At 42.2% G+C, this 26,989-nt stretch overlaps 1 protein-coding gene and 1 long non-coding RNA gene across 4 annotated transcripts in view; one reads left to right on the top strand and one right to left on the bottom strand.

Moving 5' to 3' along the window:
* Positions 1–3,680, top strand: part of LOC132780591 (uncharacterized) — a 55,256-nt gene extending 51,576 nt beyond the window's left edge. The window contains exon 3 of the long non-coding RNA XR_009631922.2: positions 2,933–3,680. This is a non-coding gene — a long non-coding RNA (uncharacterized lncRNA). The remainder of the gene's footprint in view (positions 1–2,932) is intronic.
* PRR35 (proline rich 35) overlaps positions 1–18,364 on the bottom strand; it is a 45,578-nt gene extending 27,214 nt beyond the window's left edge. Inside the window, exons 1-2 of one of the 3 annotated variants that reach the window (XM_067461212.1) lie at positions 18,016–18,364; positions 16,283–16,342 (exon numbers count right to left, since the gene is read on the bottom strand). The gene's annotated coding sequence lies outside the window, so the exon portion shown is untranslated. Of the gene's footprint in view, positions 1–14,785; positions 14,884–16,282; positions 16,343–16,672; positions 16,695–18,015 lie in introns of those variants that run through there. The other 2 variants (XM_067461213.1, XM_060786222.2) reach the window with 2 other exon arrangements.
* Positions 18,365–26,989: the final 8,625 nt, after the last annotated feature.

Genomic DNA, 26,989 nt, shown 5'->3' with positions numbered 1-26,989 from the left:
ACTTCAATTCCCACAATTCCTAACAGCCTCAGGCCCTTTCTTTTTCATTCTTAGCCGTTTAAGGAAGAGGCCTGAGGCTGTTAGGAATTGTGGGAGTTCAAATCCAACATACCTGGAGGGAGGGTTGAAGTTTGCCCATGCCTGCTGTAGACTCAAGCAGAAGCAAACTGCGGCAGCAACTTCCTTGTTGGGCATTCTTCCTCACTCGTAGCTTTCACATCTTGACCACACTCTGATGTTGCTCTGCTGCACATGTCCCTGTTTCTGTCCATTAAAATGTTGGAAGGGATGGAACACTGTGCCAATCCAGAGAGTCCCAGACCAGAGGAGGGAGCAGTAGCTTTGGTGGATGGATAGTGGAGAGATTGTTAGAGTGGTCAAAAAGCCCTTGCGGATATTTGTGGGGAGGGAACAGATCAGAGAGAAAAATAAAAGAAGTGAACCCACAGGTTTTGGAAGTGCCAGTAGTTTTGGCAAAAGTGGCAGAGCAATACAATGAGTATCACAGAATTAGCCAGGCAGGCATGGGAAGAAGACATGAATTGGTGCTCTCTAGATTGCTGTGAGTTTTTTGGGCTGCTTGGCCATGTTTCAGTCGCATTCTCTCCTGATGTTTCACCTGCACTTGTGGCTAATGGCACCTTCAGAGGTCTGTTGAAGGTGAGGTGGGTGGAGTGTATATTTACCAGTGGAATAAAGTGAAGGATGGGAGAAAGAAACCTTGTCTGTTGAAGCAAGTGTGATTGTTGCAATTAGCAAGCTTGAATAGCATTGAGTAGCCTCGCAGCTACAAAGTCAATCAGCGAGAGTATTTGCTAAAACATCATCCATAATATTATAATAGTAAATAAAGAACAGTAAATAAAACTCAAACTCAAATACAGGGGAACTCCAGACAAGAAACAATCAGGAACAGCCAATCACCTTTCAACAAAGGATTCCCCCAGGCAGTAACAAGCCACACCTAAAAACTGTCAGGCCATCAAATGCTAATCAAGGTGGCCAATTGAATCATTCAAACATAGCTCAAACAATTAAGAGTTCTTTCTCCCACCCTGGACTTTCCATAGATATATAAACCCAATTTTCCTAGTTTCCAACAGATCTTACAGCCTCTGAGGATGCCTGCCACAGATGCAGGCAAAATGTCAGGAGAGAGTGCTTCTAGAACATGGCCATACAGCCCAAAGAACCAACAACAACTCAATCATCCATATGCTTATATATTTGAAGGCATGTCATCTTGAAGGTGGAGTTTGCTTGTTTCCCGCTCTTCTTGAGTGAATTCATAGAGCAATGAATTCAAATTCCAGGAAAAGCGACTCCACCTAAACTTTAGAAATAACGTCCTGATGGGAGAGTATTGTGGTGGAGTCTCCTGCTCAGGTTGGATGGCCATCTGTCAGGAGTGCTTGAATTGTGAACCCCTGCATGGTGGAATTGGGTTGGACTGGATGGCCCTTGGGGGGTCTCCCCCTACTTTGCAATTCCATTAAAACCGGTCCCAAAGTGTCTTTGTTTCAGCCCCGGAATATGAGCAAAGAGCATTAGGGAGCTCATGGAGGAGCCCTTAGCAAGACACTTGTTCCAATTGTATGTTGTCCCCTGCACCTCTCCTTCTCTCTGCAGCACTGTCCCACAAAAGTGATGCTATATTAATAGGGTCCTGCTTGGCTTGAAAACCACCCCAAAGCCTTGAGGCCTTTGAACCACACACACACACACACAGCACTGGGGTGTGATGATGGTGGAGACGTGGCGTCTTTGTTCATCTCGCCAAGGAATTCCCAGCTTGGAATTTATAGATTGGCCCCTTTAACTAAAAGAACCTCCAGGGCCCAAGGAAGCAAAGTACACTTTGGTTGGTTGGGTTTTTAAAAAATATTTCTTAGACAAGACAGCCTTTGCCCAGAAGGGCTTAGCATGAAAAATGTATGTGAGGATCCGGCGAAGGGAAGGATGCTGGAAAGAAGCTATCGATCAAGTAGCTCCGAAAGCCACACAGCTGTGCCGCTTTCCTCGCGTTTGCGCCGCGTCTGTTCTTGCCAGCCTCGTTGGAGGTGGACGATGGAGCACTTCTTGGGCAAAACCGTACTTTCCCCCACTTTGATCAGAGGGCGGGAAGGGAGAGTGAGCTGCAAGCCGGGCAAAGAGCGGAGGTAGCATCCCTCCGAATGGCCCACCACCCTTTGGATAAAGGAAACCTGTAACAAGAAAGGCACTGGTTTCTTATTACAGCAAAGCACAAGAGAGATCCTCGCCATTGCATACCGTGCAGCTGTGGACAAGAAGCCTACATAGGGACCACCAAATGCTGTTGATATTGTCCACTTGCTTGAACTAGAAAAGTCAGCTATAGCAGATACATAGGTACCCCCAAATGCAGAAGCAATGATCATGATGTGGAGATATTGGAAATATAGATATGTATACATTTATTGTATGTACATTACAAGCATTGAAATGTAGAAAATATCAAGTTCTCTCTGTATTAGAAAGCCAAACTGATAGGACAAAGGGAAGCTGAGGTTTCTGTGTCCAAGGCACAGGCAAGAGGGGGGGGGGGTGAACTTTCCAGTGGGGGGAGATAAGAAAGTCCCGGTACCAACAGATATAAGTAAAAAGTAAGGGGTTTCTCCCCCTCCCTCCTAACAGGTCAAAAGTAGGCCCCTGATGGATGTAAGCTGCTCTTTAGAAAAAATACTGATACATACCCCTTGCATGTTAGAAGATATAATTTGATATTTCTATTATGCCAAAGTGACGTAGTGATGATGTTATGTATGTAGAAGCATGTTTCTTTGTTTGCCTGCATTTGAAGATGTATAAAAGGGGAAAGTCAACGCCTTTATCCTTACTCTGGTTCGCTTTTGGGTGAGATTCCACACCAGAGCCTCAGCTGAAAATAAAAACGTACTTTTCTGTCTCCCAGAAAGGATCACTCTTGGTATTATCTCTCCTATCTGCTGCTACAATCAGACATGAATCAAAGAGAACACAGAAATGCTGGACCACTCTGACCACCGTTGTGTAAGACCACACAGAGGAACCACTGACATCCACAAGAAGCACATGGACAATTTCAACAGAACGGAGAAAACAATGAAAATGAACACAATCTGGATACAAGTATTTAAAAAACACCAGATCAAGACAGTAAATAAAAAACACCACTCAGAAACAGGGGGAACTCCAGACAGCAAACAGTCAAGTGCCAGTTAACACCTTCCAAACAGAGGGTGCCTCCAGGCAACAACAGCCTGGGGCTGCGGTGGTGCAGTGTGTTAAACGGTTGAACTGTTGAATCTGCTGACCTAAATGTTGGCAGTTCGAAGCCGTGGGTCAGGGTGAGCTCCTGCTGTTAGCCCTAGCTTCTGCCAACCTAGAAGTTCAAAAACATGCAAATGTGACTAGATCTATAGGTACCGCTTCGAAGGGAGGGTAGTAAAGGTACCCATGCAGCCCATGCCGACAATGTGATCAGGTGGTGTCTACAGACAACAGGATCCTTGGCTTGGACATGGAACAAGAGCACCTCCCCATGGCCAGAGTTGAGAAACATCTCCAGAAAGCTGGAGATGGAAGGGGAAGCCTTTACCTTTATTCTGTGTATTTGTGTGTCATTGTTTTTCCACTGTATGAAAAGGCATTGAATGTTTGCCTATCTGTGTATGTTGTAATCCGCTCTCAGTTCCCTTGAGGAGATAGAGCGGAATACAAATAAAGTGTTGTTGTTGTTGCTATTATTATTATTATTATTATTATTATTATTATTATTATTCCTTCACTGACTGACCTTGTCAAGGCCACTCAATGCTAATCTAGCTTGCTAATTGCAACATTCAGACTTGCTTAAAACAGACAAGGGTTCTTTCTCCCACCTATACACTCCACTGGCCTCACCTTCAGCAGACCTCTGAAGATGCCATTAGCCACAGGTGCAGGTGAAACTTCAGGAGAAAATGCTACTGGAACATGGTCATACAGCCTGGAAAATTCACAGCAATCCAGAGAGCACCAATTCATGTCTTCTTCCCATGCCTGCCTGGCTAATTCTGTGATACTCATTGTTTTGCTCTGCCACTTCTGCCAAAACGACTGGCACTTCCAAAACCTGTGGGTTCACTTCTTTTATTTTTCTCTCTGATCAAAAGAAGATGCAGTGTGTCTCGTCTCTTCTTTGACTGTTCCCTCCCCACAAATATTCGCAAGGGCTTTCTGCCCGCTCTGCTAATTTCTCCACTATCCCTCCACCAAAGTTACTCCTCCCTCCTCTGGTCTGGGACTCTCTGGATTGGCACAGTGTTCCATCCCTTCCAACATTTTAATGGACAGAAACAGGGACATGTGCAGCAGAGCAACATCAGAGTGTGGTCAAGATGTGAAAGCTACAAGTGAGGAAGAACACCCAACAAGGAAGTTGCTGTCGCAGTTTGCTTCTGCTTGAGTCTACAGCAGGCATGGGCAAACTTTGGCCCTCCCTTCTGGTGTGTTGAATTTGAATCCCACAATTCCTAACAGCCTCAGGCCCCTTCCTTAAATGACTGAGAAGGAAAAAAGAAAGGGCCTGAGGCTGTTAGGAATTGTGGGAATTGAAGTAAATAAAGAACAACACTCAGAAACAGGGGAAACTCCAGACAAGAAACAATCAGGGCCACCTAATCACCTCCCAACAAAGGATTCTCCAGGCAGGAAGCAGCCAAGCCTTGAAGCTGCAAAGCTATTCAATGCTAATCAAGGTGATCAATTGCAACATTCACATTTGCCTCAAACAGACAAGAGTTCTTTCTCCCACCCTGGACATTCCACAGATACGGTAAACCCCACTTGCCTTGTTTTCAACAAACCTCACAACCTCCGAGGATGCCTTCCATAGATGTGGGTATAACGTCAGGAGAGAATGCTTCTGGTACATATACTTACAGCCCGGAAAACACACAGCAACCCTATCTTCGGAATCCTCTATGCCATTAAAAAAAATAAAGAGTGGAAGTCCTGACACATATTAAACTTGAGTTTTCCATTGCATCCAATACAAGGATCCTTTCTTCTTCCTTGCCCTTGAGAAAGTATTGATAGCATGATTCATTCTTACAAATGGAAGAAAACACCAAAATGCCAAATAATCAAGTTAATCTGCATTCCGAAACTGGATTGTATGGCAATGTAGATCCAGCCATGGGCAAACTTCGGCCCTCCCTACATCGCCCACAGTTCTTAACACCCTCAGGCCCTTTCCTTTCCCACCTCAGCCACTTAATCCGAAAAGAAGGATTAAAGAGAAGGGCCTGGGGCTGTTAGGAATGGTGGGAGCTGTAGTCCAGGAGGGAGGGCCGAAGTTTGCCCATGCCTGCTGTAGACCAAATGCAACGTCCCTCCTATAACTATTCCATATTTTCTATTTTCTTTTTGCTATGATCCCCACCCACCCCCACCCCCCCACCCCCCAGAGTGCATCTACTTTTGCAAGTACAACTTTGCCATACTCTGGCCCCGTCTACACTGCCACAGAATTCAGTTTCTGAATCCGGATTATCTGATTTGAACTGGATTATATGGCAGTGTAGATCCAGCCTAAGGCCCCTTCCACACTGTGATATAAAATCCAGGTTGTCTGCTTTGAACAGGATTATATAGCAGTGTAGACTCATATAATCCAGTTCAAAGCCAATAATCTGGATAATCTACTTTGATAATCTGAATTATATGGCAGTGTAGACACACTTTTAGCTTCATATATGCCTTTTTGTGTATATAAATAAAGCTTTTTTGTTTTCTGTTGGTACTATTGATAATAATATTTTTCTATTTATTACCTGATTCTTCTTTCAGTGTGAAGCGGGGGAGGGGGGGCAGCACAGTTAAAGAGAACTAGAGAGGGGGAGTGTATCCCTGCTGGTTCTCTTGGATCTCTCAGTGGCTATCGATACCATCGACATGATATCCTTCTGGGTTGACTCTGCGGAATGGGTCTGGGAAGGCCTTCGCACAGTGAAAGCTTGAATACCAGCTGTGAATGTACCTCAAAAAGCCTGAACTGGCCATGACGGTCAACACCTTAGTTGGATCTAGAATGGATTACTGCAACACACACGACATGGAGCTGCTTTTGAAGACAGCTTGGAAATTACAACTACAGTATTCCTTCACTTTTCGTGGGTGATTCATTCCAGGATCACCCGCGATAAGTGAAAATCCGTGAGGTAAGGACGCTCCGCCTAGTTGGCAACGGTCTTGTCCTCTCCACCGAGTCTGCTGCTTGCTGCCTCAGAGCAACTTACCCAAGGGGTATGAGGACGAGGCTGCTGCCGAGGGGGCGGAGACGAGCCCCAGGGTAATGCCTAGTGCCTGGCTCCCCCTTCCCTCCTCCTCTTCTTCCTCCCTCCCCCCCCCATGCTTATTGCGGACCTACTATACAGCGAATCTGCAATAAGCGAACCGCAATATAGCGAGGGAACTCTGTAGTACAAAGTTTGGCAGCCAGGTTATTGACTGAGGCTAGCTATGAGGAGCACCCCACATCCCTATTGAAGCAGCTCTATTGGCCTCCGACTAGTTTCCGGGCTCAATTCAAAGTACAGGTAATTATCTATAAAGCCCTATATGCTTCAGGTCCCACCTATCTTTGAGACGGCATCTCCCGCTTTGAACCGGCGCGGGCTCTGAGATCTGCCAGGGAGGCGCTCCTCTCGGTCTCACCTCCACCTCAAGCATGGTTGGTGGGAACGTGAGAGAGGGTTTTTTCAGTGGTGGCCCCCGGCTTTTGAATGCCCTTCCTAGAGAACTTAGGCTAGCCCCCTGTCTTCAAGTTTTCAGAACAAATCTGAAACCATGGCTTTTCAAATAGGCCTTCAACCATGTTTAGAACTCTATCTGCTATACTCAGGACCTAATGATTTGTTTCACTCTAGCACTTATGGGACTGATATAAATTCCAGTTTATTTTTATATCCGCAGCCGCTGCTGCATTTTATTGACTCTTTTAAGTTGGTAGGGGTTTCATGTGATGTTATATGTAGATTGTTTATATGGACTTTGTTGTTATTGTGCTATTTTGTTTATGTACTTTGTTGTATTTTATATGTTTGCACTATCGGACCAGGCTGTGCAGCAGCTAGCTGGTAGATATCTGTCTTAAATCACTACTGACCAAAAGGTCATGAGTTCAAAGCCTAGCTTGCTGTCGATCTTTGCAGCCTGAAATATTTATTTATTTATTTATTTATTTACAGTATTTCTATACCTCTTTTCTCACCCCTAGGGGGACTCAAAGCAGAAAGACAGTTTCATCTGTCAAGTAGGAAATTTAGGTACCGCTTTATACAGGGAAGCTAATTTAACTAATTTACGACACCATATAACCTTCCAGGAGCATGGAAAAGAATGAAGTACTCCATCAAAGGACTCAGTGTCAGAAACGGTGAAGCGGCAGCTCCCCCTGTAGCCAGAATCAACCCGGAATCAATCATATCCTCATGAAACCAGAAATACTGGAATGTTAAATTGCCTATGTGTCTGTCTAGACATGTTGTATGTCTAATTGGCATTGAATGTTTACCATGTATATGTGCATTGTAATCTCCCCTGAGTCCCCTGCGGAGTGAGAAGGGCAGAATACAAATACTGTAATTAAATAAATAAATACAGTAAATAAATTTTGGGAGGCGCCCCAAGTCCCTTTGGGGAGATGGTGATGGGGTATAAATAAAGTATTATTATTATTATTGTTATTATTATTATTATTATTATTATTATTATTTATTAAATGCATCACTAAAATCACATATTAAAGCACAAGATGCATTGAAATTAGTGTGCATCTTGCAATCGACAGTGTCTCACAATTGCAGAAACGAGGCATTATCATGGAAGAAGCAAAATACAGGCTACGTGCGAATGCATATAATGTTCTGTGTATGTTTAAATAGATGCCTGAATGGAAGAGTAGCAGGTATATGGTTAACCCATTTACACCCATTTACACTCCAGCTATTTAACCCTCCAGAATTATCTGCGCGCATTTTAGATGGGAAACCATCTAAAATTCACTCCTATTATTATTATTATTATTATTATTATTATTATTATTAAAAATTAGCTTCCAATATATGGCAAATTAGTTTGTTTTAACTAACAAGGGATGGGTTAGGATGGAGAAACTGTATATCCCTAAGGTAGGTAAAAAGGCATAATAATGTAAAGATGGCATAACATATTCATATAGAATGTATATAATATGATTGATGTCTCAGATTCGAACAGAGAGGTAGCTGAACTTACAGACATTCCATATATATTTATATATGCGCGCAAATGCTAAAACCAATGGCGAAGGAGTTAAATCAATAATGTGGGGTACAGTTTGGTCTATGCTCCATGAACAAAGCATAGCTTGAACATTGAAGAGAAGGGCCAGGAAGTGGCAAATGTAACCAAAGCAAGGAAGCGGAGGAACTGATTGTTGCCAAAGAATCAATTGTTTCCTTACTATCCTAAGCCAAATTCAATTCTCTTTGATGTGACTCTCTTTTGGGAGAGATCGAGCAGGGTATAAATAGACATCATAACAACAAGATTAATTTCTGATATTTCAGTTGATCCTTCTGGGGATGCTTTTAGCTAGTTGTAGTGTTGTTGTTTATATCCAAAGTGTTTGTTGCTTAAGTTTTTAACAACACTGAATTTTACTTGGTTTTTAACTAGGCAAGAGCTACTTCATATTGCATTTTATGTAGTATTTTAAGTGGTCACCTCACCATTGATGTAGGTAGCATTTTAACGATTTACATAGTATTTCGTGTTGCATTTTATAATCTTCTTTTAAAGTGTTTATTTGAAAGATCTTTGGTCTAAGCATTGAATAAATAACAACAACTAGCAACTAACAACAAACAACAACAATAACATATTTCTGCTTCCTAATCCTTTCGAGCTGAAGGCAATATACATCTGATCCTTGAGCTGGGAAAGGGTTAACGGTGGCACGTTAGTTAATCATGAATAAACTACAAAGAAATCCAATCCAACTGCAATTATGCTGAAAGGGGGAACGTTTTTAACAATTGATTTCAAAAATGGTGATTAAATTTACATGGCATTATGGCACTAAAAGCCCGACTAGGAGAAAGATGAAACATTCCCATCCATTTTTTCATTCTTTCACCGATCCTCATTTTGAACCTTGGAGAGAAGGAAATGCATGTACAAACTTTTCAAATATCCTTTTCTCCATTGAGAAGCCCCTTTTCTTCCTTTCCCTTTATTCCTCCCTTATATTTCATCTCCTGTTTTTTCCCCCCGTTGACCAATTCCTATGTGAATCTATGTAAAAATCCCAAAGTTAAGGGCTTTAAAACTCAATTTTCCAAGAAGAGAAGAAGGGCTCTGCCACAGATGTCACAAGGACTGTGGCCTAGCCTCCTTCCAAGTTCCTTAATTCTGAGCAATTCAATTAAATCTATCTATCTATCTATCTATCTATCTATCTATCTATCTATCTAAGTCAGTGTTTCCATGTATGTGTGTATGTATGTGGCAGCTTTCTTTGTATGTGTGTATGTATCTGGCAACTTTCCGATTGGATTCCATTTTCAGCGACCACTGCAACCTGGACCAAACTTGGCACACAGACATACCTGCCCTGAACATACTGAAGACGTTTGGGGAAAATTGACCTTGATTTATGGGAGTTATAGTTCACCTGCAGCCAGAGAAACTGTGACCCCCACCAACAATGGACTGGGACCAAACTTGGCACAGAGAAGCCCCATGACCAACCAAACATCCTGGAGGGGTTGGAATTGATCTTGATTTCAGAGAGTTGCAGTTCACCTGCATCTAGGGATTACTCAATCCAGCCGACGACGGATCTGGACGAGACTTGGCTCACAGACCTAACATGTCCAACTGTGAATATTGGAAGTGGTTGGGTCACAGGCCCGTAGCCAGGATTTCGTTTCGGGGGGGAGGGGGGCTAAAAATTTTTCAGGGGGGGGGGGGGTTCGGGGGGGGGCTGAGTTTCGGGGGGGGGCTGAGTCTGAGTGAAAGAGGGTCTAGCCTAGCAAACTTTTTGTATCATTACCCCAATACCCCCATGCATATGGGATATATTGAGTATGGTGATCAGATCATGATATGAATAAACATGACAGTTTAAATAATGCACCAGTAAGGCCTTTTCGCGAACCACCATGAGAATTTCGGGGGGGGGGGCTGAAGCCCCTCAAGCCCCCCCCCCCGGCTACATGCCTGGGTTGGGAAGGATTGAACCACGATTCTGGGAATTGTAGTTTAGCCACATCCTTATGCATTTACTAATGGGAGCATTCATAAAAAACAAAAGGGCAGACTGGCTTTTTCTTAATAAATAGTGTTACACATTACCAAACTGATATTACCGAACTTCTCAAAACAAACAATGCCTTTTTCAAATAACCAGGGTATTGCCGGGTCCTCAAGCTGATAAATAAATTTAAAAAAGAACTTCCAAGAGGTTGTTTCCCAGAAACTCAAGCCAGTATTTTTGGTTCATACATTTTTGGCAATGTCTTTATTAAGCCAGACCAAATGGAATACAATTAACCGCACAAGCTTTCAAAATACAAACATAAGACAAGAGCTTATATTAATTTTTGCTCCATTTGATGTGCCAAGGATCATTTTCAGGGGGTGTTTTATTTTTCCAAATGGATTATTAAAACAAATTAGGACTTATATTTTGAACATCTGAAAAACATCCCAAAAAACCATGCTAGGGCTTATTTTTGGGATAGGGCTTATTTTCAGGGGATGTCTTATTTTCCAAATTGACCTTTTAAATGAACTATAACTAGAGCTTATCTTTGAAGAAGGGCTTATATTTCAAGCATCCTCAAAACATCCCAATAATCATGCTAGGGCTTATTATCAGGGTAGGGCTTATTTTTGAAGAAATGGGGCTCTGTCTCTTTATTATGAAAAGATGGTCAGGAGGCATGCAAAGGGGAAAAGGTTGTGAAATGACATACAGTCTGCAATAAAATTCGGTTTCCCATTTGAAAACCTTTGCAAAAATGTGAAAACTCCAATCTGTCTATTCCAATCCAAAATCTCATAGGAAGGGAGAATTCACCATGTATTTTTATGGATGGAAATAACATGTGGAAATATTTGCAAATGGTCCAAAAGAGCATTCTCTATAGTGACAGGAAATCCCAATGAGGAAAAGACTGGAATCTTTGTAGTTCTGCAGTCATTCTGCATACAATCTGAACAGCTACATTCCTAGATTAGTGTCAGGCAATTTTAGACACTGGATCAAACAAAGCATATACATAAAGGTGAGATTTACTTTTGGTTGGAAAGAATACATTCTCAGAAAACCAAGTGTTAGTCCAAGATTATATACGAGGGTGGGTCATCACTCTTTTATGTCTTTCACAGCTACTGGACTATCTATGCATGATATGATAGAAGTAACCTTACTCTACTGATACAGTCTTTTTTTCCGATTGACTGATTAGAACCATGAATCTGAAGCTCAAAGAAAGAGCCGTCATTGAATTTATGGCAAAAGAAGGTTGTGCACCTCAGGAAATCCATCATTGCTTGGAGAATGTTTATGGGGACGCTGTAATGGACATCTGTCATGTGCAGCATTGGGTGAAAAGTTTAAAAGTTTCAGATTCAATGATTTGAATGACATTAAAACAGCTTTAAAATACTGGGTCACCAAGCAAAACCCTGTATGTGTGTATGTGTGTGTGTGTGTGTATAGAAAGAAATTATTTAATATACACCCTTATACCATTATATATTAATTCCTTCCATTGCAGAATCTGAACCCTAATCTGATATTCTTCAAGTGATACAAACAGCGAAATGGATAGACTATACATCCTAACATTCATATTGCAGATGATCCAACGCGCCCCCCCCCCCTTCTTTTTCTCTATTTCGGCCTAATAAAGAAATATTATTTCTTTTTTCTCACTTACCTAATGAAACTATTACGCCAGTATGATGGATTTTGGAATACCCTTGCATTCATTATACAGGTTATTGGCTCTTTAGGTCTGAGGATCTAAGCAAGCCAACATCCTTACAACGTGGAGATTCTTTTAAAGTCGTGGGAGGGCAATGATGTCAAATGCAAAGCAGTTGCTGAGTTTTGAGGAGTGTTTTAAAATCAGGCTCGGGAATGAAGACAGCTCCATGACTTTAGAATAAATGCAACCTCTTATGGTAAAATTATATTTTTAAAGGAAGATTTACAACTTTTATGCTGAAAGCGGGCTGGTGCCAATTCTTAGCCATTGCTTCCTCGACTCCAGAAAAGAAAAACAATTGCACCCATTAGGCACACATTCAGTGCCATTAATTATCATATTATGGGAGGAGATTAAAAAATACATCAAATTATAGGACTGGTCAGTTTTGATCAAATATTCTGAAAGTAACTTTTTAATACAGCTATGTTTTTACCCTGTTTCCCCTTCTGCTCCCTCACCCATATTGTGTTTTTAGTAGTTGTATTTATATTTTTAATGTACCAAACATGCCAGGTTTGTAAGGAAATGTGACACTATCTCCTGTGCTGGTCAATGACCGAAATAAATGTTTTGATTTGATTTGAATACAGCTATTGTATTTCTAAATAAATCATAGAATCATTGAGTTGGAAGAGACCTGGTGGGCCATCCAGTCCAACCCCTGCCAAGAAGCAGGAAAATTGCATTGAAAGCAATTCAAATCAATATCATCGTGTTTATCTTGGGTGTGATAATTGTATTCCCTTGAGGTAAAATGTTTTGCTTTGCTTTGGAATCTGTTTCTTGACATCATTATTTCTTGGTTACGTTGCATCAGTTTTGGAGAAGTATTTGCTTGAACATTTTAACAATCATGTTAAAATGTTCAACCTAAGGCCCCGATTCAATACATGGGAGAAAGAAATTTGAATGATTGGGATCCTAATCTTTGCTCCGGTGTCCTTTGACAGCAAAAGATTGCTTTACATTTCCTGGCTCAGAGGATACAAATCTTGGTGGTTTGTTGTGGATCTTTAACATTCTAAACAACTTGCGTCCTTGCATCTTTATAGGTGAAATATTTTAATTTCGCACACAAACAGTGGTATAGAAAAAGAGGTTGCGTTGTTAAGAGCACTAGTTTATATATGAGCTTTTTCTGGTCACCACCAGATTGGATCCAAATTCAACAAACCATTTAGTTAGTGGTCCTTCAACTTTTATTATTACAGTTTTAAAGGAATGCCTTTACAAAAGGGCATTGGGCACAGCTTTTCTGGAACACAAAAATGGTAATACAATATTGTTAATTCAGGAGTTGATGCAATAACGGAGTACATTCCAAAATCTCCAACATGGCAAGAGTGCATGCAATAACGGAGTACAAGTCCTTCCAAAATCTCCAACATTGCAGGAGTGCATGCAATCACAGAATACAAGTCATTCCAACATTTCCAGTATTTGTCCAAATAAATGCTGACCTACATCTCACATTTCATGTCAGCCCCACTAACAACTCTGTTCTCTCTTCCACTAGTTTACCCCTCAATCTTTTTGGATATTTTTGTGCCCAGATCTGCAGTCTGTCTGTTGAAGAAATGTGACTGCAAAAAGCTAAGGCATTTGGCAGAACTGTCCCTCCTTTGCCCTGATGCTCTTTCAAAAGGTGAAACGGCAGTGACAGATATGACTCCGCAGCACAAGACCCTGGATCCTAGTCTCTTTTTGATATCAAAAAGATCTCAAAAGGAGATATCAAATGCCGATATCAAAAGGAGAGATGCTACCAATTGAAATCCCTTTGCTTAGAAGTCAACATGCTTTCCAATATTTGCCCATCTTTGTGGCCCCATATAAGCCAAACTGATGGCTAAATTACATTCTGGATTATTTTCCTCTCAAAGTATTGCTATCAACATTTATATGCCACCACACCAACTATTGCTCTCCTATAAAATCATTTCAAAGGGCAGGAGAGGGGTGGTTCTGTTAAGTCTGTTGGAGCCACATGGAAAGAATCCTCTGGCATCTCGAATACAATCTCAGGACATGAGTCCACTTTATGATAAAATCCTGACTCTTACAGATGTCTTGACCGTACCTCCTGTTGGGCTGTCCCAATTCTCCTTGTGTGTTCTTCATTTATGGGCAACACACACAGAGAAAAAGAGAGATGGCAACAAATGACAGTCAATACAAAGGCAATGGGTACCTTACGAAAGCCAAGAGAAGATAGCTAAGTGGCTTTACTTCGGCGTTGATGCAAGCAGTTTTGCTCAGCTGCAGGATGGTAGTAAGTCAATATAAGATGAGTCAGGGTGGTCAGAGTCAAGGTCTCTCTTGCCTGAACATCCTTTCTTTCCCACGGTGGCCAATGCCTCTGAGAAGCCTAAAAGGGGAAGCAATGGTCTTGCTGGCTGCTCCGTCCTGTGCTGGCAGCAACTGAGAGTCAGCGCCACATTGCCTCTAGTAACAGAGTCCTTATTTCCAATGTAGCTGGAAGGCAGCTTAAAAACCAGCCTGTTCCGTTTGATAAAAGCTGTCCAAAACTCATATAGATTGGCATATCATCCTGCAGAGCCACACTAAGAATGTAAGGAACAGCCTTATCCTGAGCAAGGTGTTGGTTCATACAGCTTAGTGTTACCTGTACAGACCGGCAACATCTCTCAGTGACACCAGATCAGTGGATTAAACTGGGGAGTGAACCTGAGATGTTTTTCATGTACTCAACCTCTGGATTTCTCAACCAATTTACTTGTCTTGTTTCTACTTACATCCATGCAGGTGCTGCAACTGATTTGGACGCTCTGAAGTTTCTAAGGTGATGAGAGCAAAAAGTTCTCTTGTGCGCTGTGTCCTTCTTGTTCTCAGTGGTGCGGCAGGAGAAAGCAAACATGCACAAACAGACACACAAGGCTTTCTGGGATGATCTCTGACTATACTAATGATGCAACCAAACTGCCTTCGTGTGCAAAGAGAGAAAAGCCCCTTGCTTTTCTGCACACCAAGGGGCAACCTTCCCAAATTTAAGTCCATCTTGCAAAAAAGGTAATAATATAGCTCAGACTTAGAACAGATTCCTCCACTGCCTCTTCCTGGATTCCTTCTGACCACAGTTATCACTGGCAACCAACCAAACACACACTCGCAGCTGTAATAATCTGCTCACAAGTTATCATGAAGCAAGTCCATAAAAGCTTATGCGACATAAAGTTGGTCGGTCTCTTATGGGGGCCACACAAATCTTTGATATTTTTGCTCCAAGAGGGTTGACTTTGGACCTGATCATGCCCGAGACAAGAGTATCCAGAAACCTCACCCCATCCTGAAAGTTCATACATACTGCAGATATGAAGATATTGAATAAAGCAAAATAGACAAAATAGATATGTTTCAAACAGCTAAAACCAAAGCTACAAGCCTACATCAAGCAAAGTTACTGATATCCTATTGATTTTTCAGGGAGAATAGCAACTCACATTGTTGAACTGATGGATACTCTCTGAATAGCATATCTTTAAGCCTGGCGTCACATGAATGCTATTTCAATGAGAAAAGGGCACCGTTTCAGCTAAGCTAAGTCGGCAGTCAAACCAAAGTTAAGTTTATCATCTGAAAGGTCAAAGTCGGAAAGGCAAACTCTGAGTATTGTCTGCATTGTTTGTGGAAATGACTGGAGTCTTTGCTCAAAAAAAGAAAGAAAAAGAAAAGAAAGAAAGATGCAGCAGTTCTTGTTCATTTGGGAGTTTGAAATTAAGAGATTTGTAAATGAAACCCTCTGTGATGGTGGCTTTATTGGCAACTGAAAGATTTGCAAAGGCTTCGCGTTAACAATTCCGTCATCTATATGCAAAGAGAGAGTCAGTTTTATAGTTACACAAACACTTTTTGGCAAGAGGATCTGTTAGCAAGAAGCCCAAAGTTCTATCCGCTCAGAGGGCACACTTCTTGGTAAATTGCAAACTCTGGGAAATTTGTTGCAAACCTTGTTATTGTCACTTAAAAAAAAAACCCCAAAAAAGCATAGGTTCACAAAAATCCTTATTTTGCAAGGGATGAGGATCAGCAGTACCTGACCCCTTCCCCACCACACACTTTTCAAAGGAGAGATTGACACACATGCACACTTGTGTGGGGAAAGCATCCAGGCAGAATGGATACCCGTCCGATGCACCTGCTGCAGTCCGGCCCTGAACCTGGCTCCCCTCCAGCCCCATTTGTCCCAGTCCCTTTCTTTGAGGGGAAAAGGAATCAAACCCCAAGCCTCTTACCTTGAAGCAGGACCTTCTGCCTCGGTGCGTCTCTGAGCTCTCTGCCTGATCTTCTTCTCCCTGTGAAAAGGAGAGAAGTGCGTGAGTTGGTGCGCTAGGTATATATTGTCTGCGAGTCTGGCCTTAGGGTGTCCATCGCGCGACCTGGGTTTGCTCCTGCCCCTATAAGGCAGATAATATTGTCACATGCCTTGTTGCTCCCAGCGATCCGTATGGCAAGATGGGGAAAGGGGGTGGGCTAAGGGTGGAGTGGGGGCGAGAAGAAGAGAAAGGAGAGAGAAAGAAAGACAGATGGAGAGAGAGAAAGAGAAGGGAATCTTTAAATGGGGGAGAGGCAAAGAGAATTTCCCTGCGCAAACCCCATAAGACCCCAATCCCCACCTGACCAACCTATACTTTCCCCCCCTCCTCTCTTCTGTATTTTTTTTTTTTTTTTTTGGCTAGCTTCTTTTTGTATCTGTGGCTCCTGGCAGCTCCTTTCAAGTCCCATTCGAGGCCTGGAAGATGTGAAGCGAAGTTTGCCTTGATCCACTTTCTCTGGGTTTTGTCTCACTGGGAGCAGAGAGAGAGCAGGATTTGGTGTGAGGATGCTTTGCAAGTGCGTATAGCTATGCGCACACGCACACACTTTGTATAAGAGATCCTACATCCACATAAAGCAGAAGAAATAAAACCTCGATGCTTCCAACTTTATCTCCCCTGTGCACTGCACTTGTTGAGAGTAACAATGATGCCATTAGAATCACTTTACACACCAAAGCAAATTGATTGCAGATTAGCCACCTGGCCGTGGAGAGAGAATGGGACATAAAAGAGGCCTTACCAAAAACAAATTAAACTCACAATATATTTTATTCTAATTTTTGCATGTTAAATATGTGTATGATTCATAAGTGAGTGGGGGAAACAAGTTACTAGCCCTTAAGAATCTTTTGATCCTAGCCACACAGATAACATCTTGCAAGTAGAAAAGGCGGCATTCCTGCCTCTTTCCACAAACACTTTACAATCCAAAAATTGTAACATAGACAGAAGGAGACTAGGGAAGGTATTATTTGCTCTTACAATGAACAGGAAAATTGATTTGTTTTCACCAATCAGTTTCAGATTGGAACATGGCAGGCAAGTCAAGCACCATGAGATGTTAATACATTTAACAAATTCTCCTTAATTTATTTTGTTTTGTTTTAGGGGATCCTTGTTGGCACTTTCCTTATCCTCTGAATTACTTCTGAAACTAAAGACAGGTGTAATAATTGACATTGAAATGTACAAATAATTCTGCCTTTGCTAAAATTAATGAGGGGGGGGGGGAATGGGGCAAAATTCCTTTTTGGGTTCCCAAAATTAGGAACCTCCAGAATCCAATGACCTGCTTTCACTTGTACTTCATCCATTGAGTGATTTAAAAACATGATCAGCCATACATTACAGTGAGAAATACAGCAGCACAGTTGCGATGGCTGGGAAATTTTGTAATTCCTGGGTTGAAATCCCTGCCTTGCCACCAATCCATGAGGAAGTTTAGGGGAAGTCATTTACTCTCAGCCTCAAAAACTCCACTCGCAAAAAAACAGCCACATGTCATCCTTGGCGACCGAAAAAGAAAGAATTGTGACCTACCTTACTTTGTCATTTCAAAGCTGGAGCACAGTTATAAATGGTGGAAAAAGATTGCACAGTTACAATGGCGGGAAGATTTGGTTGCAGAGCGGAATGAGAAAGAGACTTACCTTACAGGGAAAGGTTGTGGTGAGGTTCGCCCCTGTGCAAAGTCCTCTGAACCTTCTTCTTGGCCAATTTTCTCTGCCTGAAGCCCGGCAAAGATCAGCACCAGGCCATCAGGGACCAGAGGAAGTGCATATGGGCCGGTTCTTCGCTCAAGCCGTTGGATAATTGGATCTCGGGATAGATGCCGGTCCAGGGCTTTCCTTGCCTCCTCCTCCCAGCCTTCAGAGCTCTGGAAGCCAATCGGCCTGACAGTCCCGCAGAGCAGAGTCTATACAAGTTGGAGGAACAAACCCACTCTCCGCCTCTCCTTCCCGCAGAAGGGAAAAAGGGCAAGAGGGCGCTTCGGTTTCCATGCAGAGGTTGCCGGCATAATTGCAGTCCTATGCCAATGAGCCTCTATAGGTAGCCTCTTGGCATGTGGCATCTATTAAAATAAAGTTTAAAAAGTCATTACAAAACTAGGGGGCACCAGCATTTATTTCCAAAGTGTTTTTAAAGTATTGCTAGTAAAAAAAATGGTTACTATAATGAGAGTAATGAAATTCTGTTACTTTTCGTTATAGTAACTGCGCTCCTTTCTCCCTTATTGTTAGAGCCATCAACATGAAACTTGTTATGTTTATGTTTATAGAACATTTTGACCACTGTTTGTCCATCAAGTTTCAGAACATTTCACTTATCCACGTTTTTTGGAGGGGGGGGGGGGTTCCAAAGGTTTATAACAACATTTTTATTTTTTTAAAACCTACAAGAGCTAGACCAGGCATGTGCAAACTTGGGCCCTCCAGGTGCTTTGGACTTCAACTCCCACAATTCCTAACAGCCTCAGGCCTCTTCTTTTCCCTCCTCAGCCAGGTTTGTACATGCCTAAGCTATCTACTTGAATTTCTCTATAATGACACAAGATAACGGGATCATTCCCCCCAACTTCACATATCTACTGATTTTAGGGAAATTTTAGAAGTTTTGAAAAAAACTTTTTAAAAAGCCACAACAGCTATCTCATTGAATGTCTCTTTTATTAACCAACCAAACTTCCACTGAGGCATTTCCTCCCAGCCCAGCACAGAGATTGACTTACTAGAAGTCTCAGCCAGTTATCCTCTTTGCAGATTCAACCATTCATTGGAACTCTGGAAGGCTGCTGCAATGGAGGGACAAATCTCTCCCCTCTCCTGATTGGGCCTTCCAGATGATGAGCAGAATTCTGGGAAATAGAGTTCAGGGCTGGGCCTTTTGCATTCTCTGGCATAGGGCTCCTAGATTTTCCAAACTGCATTTCCCAAAATGCTGTGCTTCCTCTGCATCTTTCCCAGCTCACTCAGCTCATGGTGAGAGGCAGCCTTTTTGGCTTCACTTCGCTTGCTTGCGCTGAAAATGAAACCGACTTTGATAGGTTTCCGAGCATCGAAGAATTCAAACAAAAAGTATTGGGTGAGTTTTCATTCTTAAGTTTTTGGTGGCCGCCCCTCCCCTCTGTTTCTTAATATCTGTTAGTCTATGCAAAACTTACTAATTAGATATGACTTACAATTTAGTTTTGCACACCTTTAATAGTCATTGACTTTGTCAAAATTTCTGGTATTTTAGGTATAATATTTTAGGCACAACATTGTGTTATGGTCTGATATGGGGGAGGTGCATGGGGGGAACACACTATGTGGTATTGCACCAGATGGCACCAATGCTAGTGACGTCCCAAAGCATAAAAAGATCCAAAACCAGCAGAGAGTAAATGACCTGCAGCTATGGAAAACCAAGGAAAACCAATGGAATGCAGCCCTGTTTGCTCATCTGTTCGATCCGGAATAAGACATTCAAAGGCAGTCCCATTTAGAGAGCAATACACCAGTTGAGCCTACTGATATCAAAGCACAAAAATGTTCCTTCAAGGCAGTGCTCTTACTTGGAATTTCCTCCCCTTTGCCTCCCCTTTATGTCAAGTTGCTTTGAGTTTCCTTTGGGAGAGATACAACTGGGTACTACTAGATCTGTGACCTGGAAACCCAACCCACAGACTGGAAATACATGCAATGAAAATAGGTAAGAACAGCCAAGAACGCAGAGTTTAATGTTAAAGATATAATAATCCTTATTTTATACACAGTATTGTATATTGTTTAGATACTGTGCTATCTCAAATAGTGTCAAAATCCAACAGTATAACTATAAATTGTGGTGATGCCAAAGCAAGGGTGAAAAAGTGGAGTGTAAATAACCATAATAATAATAATAATAATAATAATAATAATAGGTGGGCAAAGTGTAGCCTACCTGATTTTATTGGACTGTAACTCTCAGAATTCCTCTCTGCTAGCTGGAGTAGATTGGAGATGCTGCCCAACCTCTTCTGTCTATGTTATCTTGCCTATATTATTAGAACAGGACAAATTCATGGAAGGTAAAGCTGCCAAAGGCTACTTTTTAAGTCTTTCAATGAACACGATGAATTCTGCCCCAGGATTGATTTTTAAATGCTTTTAATTCTATTGATTGCTTCACAGCATTTTTTTAAAAATGACTCATACGTGTTTTTGTTGATATTTTTTGTATGCAGTTGAACTGGTGTTTGTTTTATTTTTAAGATCAAGTTTGGGGTGCTGTAGTTTTTAACTTTGATTTAATGAATTTTAACTGCATTTTTAATACTGTTTATATTTAATTCTATTGTAATGTTTGAATATTTGTATATTTTAAATTGTATGCTGATGCTTTTATGTCAAGTCACTTTGAGTTTCCTTTGGGAGAGAGACAACTGGGTACTACTACTACTACTACTACTACTACTAATATTTTTTATAAACCATCTTGAGTCTCAGTATTGGGATTGCAGATTGAGATTTATTTATCATGTCAGAAGCGAATTGAGAATGCAATTATAATGTATAGAAAACAGTTATAATGTATAGGACTCAGAGGTGTAAGCTGCCCTGAGTCCCCCTTGGAGTGAGATAGGGTGGGATAGAAATACGGTAAATAAATGAATAAATAAATGCCACAAACAAAGTTAAAACTTGGCATTATAATAGACGTCTTCTGATCAGAAGCTGGCCACTTGGAGTGCCTCTGGTGTGGCTGTAAAAAGGTCCTCCATTATGCATGTGGCAGGCCTCAGTCTGCATTGTAGTAAGTGGTCTGTGGTTTGCACACTTGCATGTCGTGAACTCCACTTTGTAGCCCCATTTCTTAAGGTTAGTTCTGCATCTCATGGTGCCAGAGTGCAGTCTGTTCAGCTTCTTCAAAGTCGCCCAGTGTCCTGTGTACCCAAGAGGGAGTTTCTCATCCGGTCTCAGCCACTGATGGAGGTTCCTGGTTTTAGCCTGCCACTTTTGGACTCTCACTTGCTGCGGTGTTCCTGTGAGTATCTCTGTAGATCTTAGGAAGCTGTTTCTTGATTTAAAGGTATTGGCTTGCTGGTTGATATCCAAACAGAGGATAGCCCAGAGATGTCACTGCCTTGGTCCTGTCATTGCTGGCTACTACTTTCAGGCAAATATCAGGTGGTGCAACACCGGCTAAACAGTATAATTTCTTCAGTGGTGTGGGGCTTAGACATCCTGTGATAATGTGGCATGTCTCATTAAAAGCCACATCCACTATTTTGACTTGGCAGATATATTCCATGCTGGGCATGTGTACTCAGCAGCAGAGTAGCCAAATGCAAGGACAGATGTCTTCACTGTGTCTGGTTGTGATCCCCAGGTTGTGTCAGCCAGTTTTCATACAGTATTATTTCTGGCACCCTCTTTTTGCTTGATATTCAGGCAGTGCTTCTTGTAAGACAGAGTACGGTCCAGAGTGACTCCCAAGTATTTGGATGTGCTGCAATGCTCCAGTGGGATTCCTTCCCAGGTAATCCTTGGAGCTCGAAATGCTTGTCTGTTCCTAAGGTAAAAAGCAGACCCCTACATTTTAGATGGATTAGGAATCAGCTGGTTTTCCCTGTCATAGGCAGTAAGAGCACTTAAAGCTTCAGAGAGCTTCTGTTCAACCATTTCAAAGCTCCCTGCTTGAGCGGTGGTGGCACGATCCTCAGCATTGATGAAACTCTCATGCAACTTGCAGTTTTCAAATTGAGATTAGTATTATGATGATAACAAAAACAAATTAATATAATTTGGGTGGTCAATATATATACACACACACAAGAATCAAAGTTTGGCACCATCGAATTTTGTGAAACAGGTGATCCAGATTAGGATTTCTTTTTCCATTCTTGATCCAGTGTAAATGCACCCTCATTTAGGATTTATTTCTGGATTGCTGGTCCAGATGAGGATTTTTGTGCATGTGCTGCTTATTTTTCTTTTTCCAAAAAGGATATTAGTGATTTTGCAAAATTTTATATCATCACTTGTAAACTGCTTCTGGGAGATTTTTGGTTTTGTTTTGAGAAGTAAGCCGAGAAACCCTTAAACCAGGATCTGGGCTGTTTTTCCAGATACATCTGGATTTATTTTTTTGAAAGGCATGACCTTGTTAGAAATCATAACCTTTTGGAAAGCCACTGGTTATCACATAAGCTTTTGGAAAATGGCATTCATAATCATTTGGGAAAACCAGGAGTCTCCTGAGAAGTTAAAAACTCGCTTGAGTCAACCTTCTCCTTAGTAGTAAAATATCCATAAGTATTCATGTAAGGCAATTAGATATCTCAGCTGCTAAACTTATACACCTATATATCTTTTTGAACTGTTAGAGACAAAGGTATGTCAATGCGTGTGCGTTCACACACATATACCAGAGTTTCAGAAGTGTTTCTTTTCAGTTGCCCAAAAAACATCTGCTCTCCCATAAAATATATTTGCTTTTAAATTATGCTCTCAAGAGACAAAATAAAGTAGTCTTCTTTAAAAGTAACAGTTTATTTACTCACAAACTTCATATATTCAGCATACAGGTACTTTGCATATCAATCTAGTTACAGATAGTTTTGAAGTAGTTTTCCTGTGCAGATAACACAGGGCATCCTTCTTAGAATCTTAACAGTCCATATTCTAAAGCATCTTTCTGTACCACGAGTTTAATGGAATCTGTTCTCTAAAGCAGTGGTTCCCAACCTTCCTAATACCACAACCCCTTAATACTGTCCCTCATGTTGTAGTGACCCCCAACCATAAAATTATTTTTGTTGCTACTTCATGGGTGTAATTTTGCTACTGTTATGAATCGTAATGGAAATATTTGATATGCAAGATCTCTTTTCATTCCCTGGACCAAATTTGGCACAAATACCCAATACGCCCAAATTTGAATACTGGTGGGGTTGGGCAGGAATCATTTTGTCATTTGGGAGTTGTAGTTGTTGGGATTTATAGAAAACCTACAATCAAAGAGCATTCTGAACTTCACCAATGATGGAATTGAACCAAACTTGGCACACAGCACTCTCATGATCAACAGAAAATACTGGAAGTGTTTGGTGTTTGGTGGGCATTGACCTTGAGTTTTGGATTTGTAGCTCACCTACATCCAGAAAGCACTGTGGACTCAAAACAATGATGGATCTGGTTGGCAGGAATACTCAGTTTGCCCTAATGTAAATACTGGTGGAGTTTAGGAAAAATAGAACTTGTCATTTGGGAGTTGTAGTTGCTGGGATTTATAGTTCACCCACAATCAAAGAGCATTCTTAACTCCACAAATGATAGAAATGGGCCAAACTTCCCACACGGAACCTCCATGACCAACATAAAATACTGTGTTTCCTGGTGGTCTCTGGCGACCTCTCTGACATCCCCTTCCAACCTTCACAGGGGTCCCGACTCCCAGGTCGACAAACACTGCTCTAAAGTATTGTGTTTCTACAGACTTCTAAACTGCATTGTACTGCTTCTGATGCAAACACGCGGACTTCTAAAAATGTAGTCTGAGTCTGAAGAATCCCAGATCAGGTCACATGGTCTGCAGTCCCTCCCACAACAAATAGTTTAAAGGAAAACTGCATATCAATACACACATATACAACACTGTAAGCAATTATATACATAATAAGTAAGTAGTGGAGGCCTGAAGAAGTTTGCTATTCCCAACAATTTTTATGATAGGAATGTCATTTTAAAACTTGTCAGGCTTAACAGAAAACCTTGTTTCATTGAAATGCTTAAACCGAGACCCAGCATGGGTTAATAATTGCCACTCATCCATGGAAACTGATTGGGTGACCTTGGGCTAGTCACACTCTCTCAGCCTCAGCCTTGTAGAGCGCCAAGGCAATCTACAACTGATCAAACCTTGGCATGAAAACCTCATGGTAGGCTCACAATTGCTACCATTGAATTGAAAGTGGAAGGTTGTTTGCTTTCAGTTAACTGTTATGAAGGGGAGGGGATAGGTCAGGCAAAAGCAAATGGTTTCATCTTGTTCTAGCTTGCTTGTGTTGGCTTGTCGGTTCATGGTGACCTATGAGTTTCATAGGGTTTTTCAGAGGCAAGGAAGTCTCATAGGTAATTTGGCCATTTCTTTCCTCTGAAACATAGCCCACTGCACCAGGTATTAATTGGCAGTCTCCGTCCAAGTACTAACTAGGGCTGACCTGACCCTATTGATTTCCAAGGGAAAATAGGATCTGTTTCCTTATGTTCTAAGATTGCTTGGCCACATGTGTCTGGGTTTTCACTTCTGAAATGTTGGGGACTATGTATTTAGGAGGGTTGAAACAAAGGTCATCAAAGAAATGTGGTTAAAAAAACACTTTTTCCATCATCAGGGTAAATTTGCAAAAATGCATGTATGGTTCTTGCAGATCTGGTAAATTGCAAAATGAAGTTGAAATGTACAAGAATGGGGAAAAATGGAAAGCTAAGATTAGATGTGCAGATTTCTAAATCAGGAATGGTGGTCCTTAAAATTAAGTCACAACTATAAGTTTCCATTATCATGAGAAAAAACAATGCAACCTTTGCTGGCTCTGAGGGGCAGCTTTAGAGACTAGACCTCAGGAACTGAAATGCTGGGAAAAAATCCAAAGGTTCCTCCTCAAGTTGAAACAATTGAGTAATGTTAAGAAAACTCATGAAGAACTTTGAGATGAACTGCCCATCTGGCTGAATCCTGAACCCCGCACTCATTCAACAACAGCAACACACTGTCACATTTGTCATTCATCCAGCCGCATTACCATATTGGAAGATAGCACATACATGACAAGGCAGACTCGACAAAGGTTGAAGGTTCCTCTAGTTGGAGAAGGTCTCTTGTTGTAATCAGTTGCAGAGGGGTCCCACATAAAGTGACAACGATGTGGGTCACCGTTGTAAGTATGCGCTTTCTCGGATTTCTGCAGATATAAGGAGATCAACACCAGCATCCTGTATCCAGCGATATCTAAAGGAAGCCTCTATGAAGGCAGATAGCCCAATGTCCCTATTTTGTGTGAGCTTCATTTTGGACAGAAAGGCTTTTGTGCGTCCCATCAGGAAGGCAAAGCACCTTTCCTTGCATCCTTCATGCATTATTTAGGATGAATTATGTAGAGAAGTGCAGGAGTGTGTGACCTAGAGAAGACAATGCAATGGCTGAAATAGTTGGACTAGGATTTATCTGTCGGAGCCTACGCAGAGTTGCCTGGAGGACTGCTATTAAGGCAACAAACATTCAGAGAGAGTAAGACTGTGCATGTGGAACACTTAATCATGACTGGCTGCTGCTGATGGTGCAGTCTTCCTATGCATTCAGGCTTGACCAAGAGTGTGGAGACCATTGCACAACATGAGAAGATGGCCTCCTGCGCATGGGCTGCCCTTTCTTCAAAACGTGGAAGGGCTCCACATTAACTGTCCCTGCTGGCAGGAAGTCCATAGCTTCTTGCCGCTCTCTCAGTGCTTGCCCCACGTTACTGGCAGCAAGGGTGACATGGCGGAGGACCTGGTTCCCCTCTACCTTGCTCAGGCCTCTGCGCAAGCAACACGCGCCAGAGTGCTCACGCTTTCTTCCAGCCTGGGGGCTGCTTCTGGGGTGGGGGGCGGGGAGGGAGGCAAAACGGTGAGCTTGCCAGTTTCTCCCCAGGTCCACCGAGAGGTGTCTGTAGGGCTTGTCTCGCAGAATGTCAGAGTGCATGTGCTTGGCAAGATGGCCTTTCAGAAGCCATCAGCCCCGCTGTCACACAGGCCGCTGCAAATCGGGAGTGACAGCTGTCTCCGCACGCACCATCCATCTGTGGCAAATGTGTCAGCTAGCTGAACACTCCCGAGGAAACTGTTACACAGTTCGGGAACGAGAGAACGAGATAGGCAGACAAACAAGAAGCAACAACTGAGATATCTGAGGGCGCTGGCAGGTGGTTGATAGGTAGACCATGGCTAGCGACCTGTTCTCTGGGGAGAAGGCACCCCAACATCAGTGTCTACTGATGGTGTGGACAGGTGGATGATGAAACACTATGTGTCCATCCAGTGGCCTCAAACTCGCCTGACCACGGTTGGTTCTTCTACAACACAAGTGGTCCTCCAGTTGCTGCTGGACTGCAAAACCCATCAGCCGCTGCCAGCACAGCCAATGATAAAGACATATGGAAACTGTACTCCATTGCTACCAGGAGGATTGTTGATTTCTGGTCCTGAGATCCACAAGGTGAGAAAGACCTGGCCAGACTTTTGGAAAGCCGGTACTAGTAATGTCAGAAGGATTCCTGGTGGTCCACCTTGAACTATTTATCACAAATCATCTTGCTCAGTTTGAATAGTCAATACCTTCCTTAAACAAAAGAGGACACAGATAAGGAAGCCGGCTGCAGCCCTTTCCTAATGCTATCAGCAACTGCATTGATGACACCACTCCTCCATTTGTTTGGGGACTTCCTCTGTATTGTTTGTGACTGAAGACTTTTCTTAGCCAAGGCAAGAGGACAGCTTGGGTATTCTGGCGGCCGGGATTTAGTCTTCAAATGGGAAAAAGGCAGAATAGCTAGGCCTTCCCTCCAGCACATAAGCAGTTAAAGCCCCCTGGTGCCCTGTCCTCTCCTGTCCCCCTGTGCCC

The sequence above is a fragment of the Anolis sagrei genome, chromosome X (genome assembly GCF_037176765.1).
Source record: "Anolis sagrei isolate rAnoSag1 chromosome X, rAnoSag1.mat, whole genome shotgun sequence".
Classification (NCBI taxonomy): Eukaryota; Metazoa; Chordata; class Lepidosauria; order Squamata; family Dactyloidae; genus Anolis; species Anolis sagrei.
The sequence above is the reverse complement of the archived record's forward strand: the minus strand, read 5'-3'. Positions and strand labels throughout refer to the sequence as shown.